Source organism: Choloepus didactylus, chromosome 13, assembly GCF_015220235.1.
Source record: "Choloepus didactylus isolate mChoDid1 chromosome 13, mChoDid1.pri, whole genome shotgun sequence".
In the NCBI taxonomy this organism is placed as follows: domain Eukaryota; kingdom Metazoa; phylum Chordata; class Mammalia; order Pilosa; family Megalonychidae; genus Choloepus; species Choloepus didactylus.
The window spans coordinates 55,371,181-55,380,318 of record NC_051319.1 but is presented as its reverse complement, the minus strand read 5'-3'; positions in this window follow the sequence as shown (position 1 = coordinate 55,380,318).

The window sequence follows — 9,138 nt, the reverse complement described above, 5'->3', positions numbered from 1 at the left end:
GGGATGGGGGGATGATCTGGGTGTTTTTTTTCACTTTTATTTTTTATTCTTGTTCTGGTTCTTTCTGGTGTAAGGAAAATGTTCAGAGATAGACTGTGGTGATGAACGCATAACTATGTTATCATACTGTGGACAGTGGATTGTATATCATGGATGATTGTATGGTGTGTGAATGTATTTCAATAAAACTGAATTTAATTAAAAAATAAATAAATAAAATAAAATAAAATAAAAAATTAAAAAAAAAACAGCAAATAAGTTAAGAAATACAGTTCTCAACATGCCTTCCTCCACTTGCCCTGATCGTATTCAGTAATGTTTCTTTTCTTTTCATTTCATTTAAACACACACCATAGCTCCTCACTTTGTCTCTGCTAACCAGTTTGTAGTTCAGGGACAGGTGAAAACATGCCTTCCTTTTGGCCAAAACCTTGTCCTTCCTGCTCCTCAAAGTCAATACTATTTTTATAGTAGGATGCTTAAAGAATACCTTTCACAGCACTTTTTTTCTACTCTGACAATTTCTTTCAAGATATTTCCTCCATAACAGAATAGCAGTCCTTGAGCCCTATCAAATACTTGTGTAATCAATACATTAGTAGCCTATATTGTTGTGGTTAAGATTCTTAATGTCAATTTACTGGAGATAGGCACTTTGTCCTTTGTTGAAGATTCCCTGGTACAACAGAGAAAAAGGAGATGTTTTAAATATGCCTTTGTGGCAAAACTGAAAAACAGACACTCCATGTTTGATAATCAGAGAGCAGCCAGATCCTACACTGATTATTGCCTCTTAAATCACCCCATCTCTTCCCTCACTGCCACCAAAAGCAATATTAGAATCTGAGATACTGCAAATCATTCCTCCTCTTTTTCCTCTCTCCCTTCCCTTCCCTTCCCCAACATCCACAAAACAATCATCTAAAATTAATAAAGAACAGAAGAAGTTGGCTTGTAGGCCCAGCCCGTTTATCTTACTACCAGTACTAATAGTAACTTCCTTTATCTCTGGCTTAGAACATCGCAAAGCAACAATGCATTCAAGATCCTTCAGTCAGGTAAGAAATACTGATGCTCAGCTCTGAGACAGGGGGAAAAATACAAGTGACCCTTGGCCCCAGGAACACGACTGAGGTAATGCAGTCTGCCGGAAGGTTCTTTATCTTCACAAGCAGCAAACTTTTGTGGCAGTAACACAACCAGGCCTGGTGAGAGAAGCAGATCAAAGAAACTAAAAACAGAGTGCGTGATTAAATTATTTATGATGATGTTGCGGCTGAATTGATCAGAGGCAGTTTTCTCTCTTAACCCTACTGTCCCCATTCCTATGAAAGCTGTCATCACTGAAAGTATTATGCCCCAATTTGAAAGCTGGGGGGAGAAAGCACTAGTCAGGACCATAGTTAAGAGACAATTGGTTATTCAGTATGGTTCTACCATATCTAATGACAAACAAACTGGTGATCTCTTTGCCTATCTCATTTCCTAGGAAAGAAATGGTATATCATTTTACAGTGTACCATGCAGAAAAAAGGTTCTGCTCTTTCTACCAATATCTTATTACCTCAGCATCAAACAGCCCAATACAAAATGGAAGCTTTTAAAAACGAGCATGATGTTAAAAGAGCAATTATATTTTAAGAATCTTGTTGATCTTGTCACTGCTGAATCTTTACTACCGGAATGCTGCCAAGCACATAGGAGGTGGTCAGTCATGTTTAATAAAAGAATGTTGTTTGTGTATTGGGATTCAGTGAATTGACTTGGGATTCAGTTACTGAAGGCCATATGCTCAACAGCATTCTTAAGAGGCATCTGGCTCCAGTAAATGTTTATTGAAACATGACCACGCCCACTCGCTTACATATTGTCTGTGGTTGCTTTTGTGCAGCAGAGTTGAGTAGCTGTAACAGAGATTGTATGGCTGCAAATATAAAATATTTAACAGCTCACTCTAAGAAAAAGTTTCCTGACCCTTGTTAGGCCATTAAAAATAATAATAATAAAATAAAAAGCCTTACTTGATTTTTAACACATTGAAATCATTCAAAGCATGTTCTTTGCTCAAAACAGAATTATATCCTGTGAGTTTGAAATTATTTCAAAATAAAAAAACAGAATTAGATTAGAAATCAATAACACAAAGAAATATGGGCAATCTGAAATATTTGGAAATTAAACAACATGCTTCTAAATAACCCATGGGTCAAAGGAGAAATCACAAGGGAAATGAGAAAATATTTGTAACCAAATGAAAAATAAAGGAACATCTTAAAACCTATGGAATGCAGCCAAATCATACTCAGAGGAAAATTTATAGCTTCAAATGCCTATATTAGATAGAAAAAAGGTTTCAAACCAATAAGTGTCCACCTTAGTGAACTAAAAAAAGAAGATACAATTATACTCAAAACAATCAGAAGGAAAAAATAATAAGGATCAGAGTGGAAAACAATAAAATAGAAAAAAATATAATAGAGAATATCAATGAAACCAAAATTTGGTTGTTGAAAAGGTCAACACAACTGACAAATCTTTAGCTAAAGGCAGAAGACACAACTACCCAAATTAGGAATCAAAAGGGGACATCATTAACAACCCTACAGAAATTAAAAGGATTACAATGGAATACTATAAACAACTTTATGGCAATAAATTTTATAACTTAGTTGAAACTGTCAAATTCCTAGAAAGATACAAAATACCAAAGTCAAGTCAAGAAGAAATAGAAAATCTGAATAGACCTACAACACACAAAGAAATTGGGTGAGTGATTCAAAACCTTCCTACAAAGAAAAGCCTAGAGGTGTAACTGGTGAATTCTATCATATACTTTAGGAAGAAATAATACCAATTACACACATTTTTTTCCAGGAAATAAAGGAGGAAACATTTCTCAATTCATTCTATGAAAACTCATTCTATGACTCTCATACCAAAGTCAGACAAAAACATTACAAGAAATAAAACTACAGACCAATGTCCTTCATGTAAATAAATGTAAATCTTCAAGAAAATATTAGCAAACTGAAGCTAGCAACACACACACACACCATATACACCATGATCAAGTGAGATTTATCCCAGCAATGCAAATTCAGTTTAACATACAAAACTATAACTGGCACTACACAAACAGTGAACCCTAAGTTAAAACATGGGCTGTAGTTAATAGTACAATTATAAAAATTTGCTAGCAAATGTAGCAAATGTTCCACACCAATGCTAGGTGGTAATAATAGGGTAGTATATGGGAATCCTGTATTTTATGCATGGTTGTTCTGTAAACCCACAATTTCTCTAGTAAAAAAATTAAAAAAATTACTGTACTATACTAAATTAACAGAATAAAGGACAAAAGCCACATGATCATCTCAACAGACCCAGAAAAATCAGAATTTTAAAAATTTCTAGACCCAGAAATCCAATACCTATACATAATAAAAACTGTTGAGAAATTAAGAACAGAAGGAAACTTTCTCAAATTGATAAAGGGCATATAAGAAAAAACCTTCAGCTAACATAATTCTTAATGGCAAAAGACCAAATGCTTTCTCCCCTAAGACTGGGAACAAGGCAATGATGTTCATTCTTGCCACTTTTATTTGGCATTGAACTGGTGGTTCTAACCAGAACAATAAGGGAAGAAAAATAAATTAAAAGCATACAGACTGGAAAGGAAAAAGTAAAACGTTCTTAAAATATAGATGACATGGTAAGTAATCTACAAATAAACAAAACCTATTTGAATTAATAAAATAATTTTGCAACACTGCAAGTGACCATCTCAACATGCAAAAATCAGTTGTATTTCTATATACTAGCAGTGAACGATCCAAAAATGAAATTTAGAAGTAAATTTCATTCACAGTAATATTAAAAAGAATAAAATAATTATCAATACATTTAACAAAAAAGTACAATACCTGAACACTAAAAGCTATAGATCAGTGCTGAGAGAAATTAAAGAAATGCTCAACAAATGGAAAAATCTTCCAGTGTTTTAAAACTGCTCTATGAGATAGCTGCAAAACTCTGTAATTTAATTAAAATCACTGAGCTGTATATACTTACAATATGTGAATTTTGTGGTATGTAAATTATACCTCAATAAGGTTTTAAAAAATGAAGAGGTTTTCAAAAATGACCTTTTTGGTTACAGATGCTGGGGTGCATTTGTGTCAGAAAATAATATTTTGTTTTGTACTTTTGAAATACAAACTGTTGAAGTAAATGTGAGGGTTTATTAAAACCAAGATCTTTTGAGAGTCCTTATTCTAGTCTCTAATTCTTAAAAAGCCAAACATTCATCATCATAGATTTCAACTTCTAAACCTTCAGGGATACAATTACTTACTTGTGTCTACAATTTAAAAAAAAACACAACTTGGATTGTGTGTTTTGCTAGGGTTGTTTAACTAACTATGCATTATGTTATTTACCATCAGAAGAAGAAAATACTGTATTATGGGTTGAAATGAAATCAAAAGCTGTGGATTTCTATAGGCTACAATTATTTTAATAATTGTCATGGTAATACAGCAGTTCTATTGAAGAGTTTTTTTTTTTCCCATTAGGTGAAAGTTATTAATTAGCAGATTTTCCCCAGCAAGGGACCCTTTAATATCACTGGTCTTCTCAGTATGAAAAATTCACATGTCACTTAATCCCCCTATTAAATATCTCTCTCTTAGGTGGGGAAGTTCCCTGTGGAGCAGCATCTGTCACGTTAGTTAGTTTTACTCTTTATTCTTAGAGAAATAAGAATATTTTTCTTGGTTGTGGTTACTTTGGTGAGTGAAGTTTGTTATTAATCGATGTGATTTAATCTTATTTTTTTCTTAGAATAAGAGAAATAATAAAGCCACTTTCATTTGGTATGCACTGACAGCCTGACCTTATGTTTCTAAGGTCCATGTGCAGAATTTCAGGGGAAATTTTAATGTGGTCTTCATTTTGTATGTCTGTCATCTTTGAAAGGTTTTAATGCTCTGTAGCGCTCTTCATACCCTGACTACAATAAAGAACTGTAAATACTTCCAAGGCATCTGAGTAAATGGTCCGGACCCAATCTATGTTCATTTCTGGACACTGCTCTGGGCTCTCTGGGCAATTCCACCTCCCTGACAGTGCAGCAGCTCATTCTAAGACCCCCATCCCTACCCCCACCCCCATCTTGGTCTTGGGTCAGAATCCAAGCAACCAATAAGGACATTTTGCCTGGAGTTCTTCCTAGTAACAAGTAATCATGTAGACAGTGCTTTTATAACAGCAACTTTCTCAGGAAGGAGCGTGGCAACTAGTGCTGCTAGATGGCAAAGGAATCCTAAAATCAGAGATCTCAAGCATTAAGAGCAGGAAGGTATTAGAGACCATTTAGTCCAAATCAGTCATTTTGCACAAGAGAAAACTGAAACTGAGAAAGCTGAATGTACTTACCCAAAGAGCAGCAGAAACTAATAGTTTCCTGCCCAATGTCTTACCAACAGAAGACAGTCTCCCCTTCTTCCTTACTAACACAACCTTTGTTTTGTTTAGGGTGGCAATGTTCCCAGAATAAAACGGTCACCTTCCCAGCTTTCCTCACAGTTAAGAGTAGACATATGATCCAATTCTCAAAAAGGAGAAGTGGAGGTTACTGAATGGGGCTTGGGAGTATGTTTTTTAAGGGGAACACTTGGCTTGTATGTCCCTTCCTCTCTTTCTACCTTCCTTCTCCTTCCAGACATAAAATTTTATTGCAGACATAAAATCAGTTGCTGTCTGCTCCTTTCAGATATAACATTGTGATTTCTATCATGTACTGAAATCCATTCTTAGTGTGAAAACTTATACTTTTACAGCAATGTCTTTCTGGGAACTTGACAAGTATTCCTAATACTAGGGAAGAATCCATTCATGGGTTCTATAGACCTTATCTGAATTCGACTAATTTTCTTTATGGTTGAGAAGTGAACTTGGAGGAAGTAGAGAGCATACATGATGTTCTACAGTACTTGAGAAGGACAAAAAGTTTCTAAGCTCTATACCCAAGAAGCAATATGACTGTGTGCTACCTCCTACTGAGTACAAGGCTCTAAGGAAGCTGCCAGCACCAGCTCACAGAGGAAAGTAACAATGAAGAAGGAGCAGTTCCAGTGGAATGGTTAAGATGAAATATTACAGAAATTTTAAGGAGGGGGTTGGAGAGGAAAAAAAGAGAAATCATGTTTATACTTTTGGATTTCTGCAAAAGAGAAGAGAAATTAGAAAAGGATCAAAAGAAGCAATGACCAAGAAAAACCCCTGTCTCATCAAATCTGCAAAACTCCTATGGACCTGCAAAATAGGTCATTTCTACACCTACTAACTACTAATGCTGAGCCCAATGCAAACTTGGCCAACCTGCTAAGAAAAGTGGTTTTGCTCTTTTAGTAAATCTTATATTTGTGTCTAATCCAATTACCACTGGCAGCTTTTTTTTTTTTTTTTTTTTTTTGAGTACCCACTCAAGCCCTTATCACTTTTCTCCTTTTCAAGAAAGATAGAAGAGACTGCCTAGAACAGAGTAACAGGCTACTACTTAGTTCAGCCAAGTTGTCTTTTCAGGAGAAGCAACGATTGTCCGGTATGAATGAAGTGGGAGAACACTACAAGGCCATTTCAGCTGCTGCCTCCTAGGAGAGCAACTGTATTAAAAAGAAGCATAAAATGTGAGGAGCATGCACAGAATGTTTAACTTAATCAGTGAAATGAATAATTAGACAAGGGAGTTAGTCCTAACTAAGTGTAAGAGTGTTTTCCAGGAATCTAGCTGGTATGAATGCTTTTTCTTTTTCTTTTTCTAATTAAGAGCAAGTTGAGTGTTACAAGGATATCAAGATACAATCGACCTTACACATTTAGAGTGTTTAAAATACAATCCTTGTATTTGTTCTCATTTCAGAAGTGCTGGACTTGATCTTTCTTACCTATTGGGTTTCAGGAAGGCTGACTTGAGATGCGTCGTTACCATTTCCCGGGCCTTCATTTATTTATTTTTTTTTTTCCCCTGGCACTGGATGTCAGATCCTTTGTTGTGCTTCCTCTGCATTCATTTCTCTCTGCCCTCACACCTCCAGACAGTGTTTTGGGGGGTTTTCCTTGTCCTCACGCTGAGAGACGGGGAGGGCCACCTTCCCCAGCATTCGATAAAGGAGTATTTTAACCAGCCAGCCTGACTCTCCGAGCTGGGACCCCGCCGTGCGGGGAGCGGACAGGCTTTGTGTGGGCGTTTGTTTGTCTCTGCAGCCCTGCGACCCGAGCGGGAGGCGCCGGCCGCGACCCCCGAGGAGGCGGGGCCTCGGCGCCTAGCTCCGCCTGGTGGGGATTTCACTGCAACCTCTACCGCCCTGGTTTATTCCGCTAGATATCGCTACCCTGACGGCTTCACCCAGAGCCAACTACGCCGGACGCGGCTGTCGGGTCGCCCTCACTGCCTTCATCCCACCCTAATCCCTTTTTGTCCCCCCTACCCCCCACCGCCCTTCCTCACTTTTCTTCCTAAACAACATAGACTGGCGAGGCGCTTGGCAAAACTCAGCCTAAAAACAGAGAAAGAATAAAAGAACAAATCGATGCACCCTCCTCGGTCCTTCAAGAGTTTGCAACCATGTCTGAGTCAGGGGAGATAAGTGAATTTGGCTACATCATGGAATTGCTAACCAAAGGCAAGGTAAGTTCTCGCGTGCGCGGTGCCGCGCGGGCTGGGGCCCCCACCTCGGGCACTAACTGGCCTGAAGCTGTGGGTATCTCGGTCCATTCCAGGGCCCGGGAGGGAGAAGGCGGGGCTGAAATCCCTAGGTACGAGCTCTCAGAGCCCGGGCTTCCCAGCAGCTGCAGAATGCAAAGTAGCCGCCCTTTATTCATTTATTGCGCGGCTTCAACGAAATAAGCCAAGGGAGACTCGGGCGCGTTAGGACCCACTGGGCGGCCGCGGGGGCTCCGAGCTGCCAAGAGGCGAGCGCCCACGGTGCCAAGATGTGGAGGGGGCAGGGCGTTGGCCGGGAGGGCGCTTCCCAACGCACCCGGGGCTGCTCAAACGTGGTGGCTTCGAATGGGTGACCTTGCCGGACCAGATGCGGAGCCCGGAGGGAGGATCTGACTGGCGGGTGAATAGCCCTCAAGGGTTCTGCACGGAATAGGATCGTGTGGCCTGTAAATGGGAGCAGAATCCCCCTTCGCCTTGCCTTGGCATTTTCAGCCGTCTTTCCAGGCATCCTTCTTTGGAGGGGAGGGGAAATGGTGAAAGAGCCGGATCGCAGCCCGGCACCTGTCCCGGAGCTCTTTCGGAACCCGGCTGGCGCCGTTGGTGGCACCCCGCGACCACGCCCTGCGTCCTGCAAAGAGGCTTGCTGGAGGCTGGGCTCCGCGTTGCGTCGGAGCAATTGCCCAGAGAGACTCCTAAATGGTTTGCGGGCAGGAGGTGTCGGGAAATGCAGAGGCTGCACGGTGCGCTGGTCTCCGGGTCCACTGGGACTCGCAAGCGGCAAGAAAGCGGGAAACGGCTCCTGCGCTGGCGGTCTGCACCTAGAGCTTTTAGAAGAGGTGATGGCACAGAGGAGAACCAGACTTGCGCTCTGTCATCGGAAGGGAGAAGGATGATTTTGCAGCCCTGGCGTGAACACCTGAAACTTGTCTGTTATTCCCCGAACCCCGATTTTGCGGATATAGTGTATGGAGTTGTTTTAGCTTCAGATCAGACGACCCTGAGGCTCCTGGGCCTGGGGAGAATGTTTAAGACACTACTAGGGTCCAACGAAAACTGTAGCCCTCTCTGTATTCACTCTCCTATTGTGCACTGAATACACTTATCCAAAATAGAATGCTTAATATTTTGAAAGGGAGTGCTGCGCCTCGGTCCGCCCCTACCATTTGCAGCTCTGGACCAGAGTACAAATGGAGGTCCCTACTTTTCCTCCTACCCTCTGCTCCATCCTGCACCTCGAGGGGGCTGCTGCGCATGCGTGGGGATCCCCTGGCCTGTGCCTCCAAGCTCCAGGTGGCCTCAAGTAGCCGCCCTTTGGCCGCCCCCTGGGCCTAGGGTGCGTGGCCCCGGCCATCAGAAAGACGCATACCGGGGAAAGGAGTATGCATGTCATGGAAGCAAGCTAAGGGCAA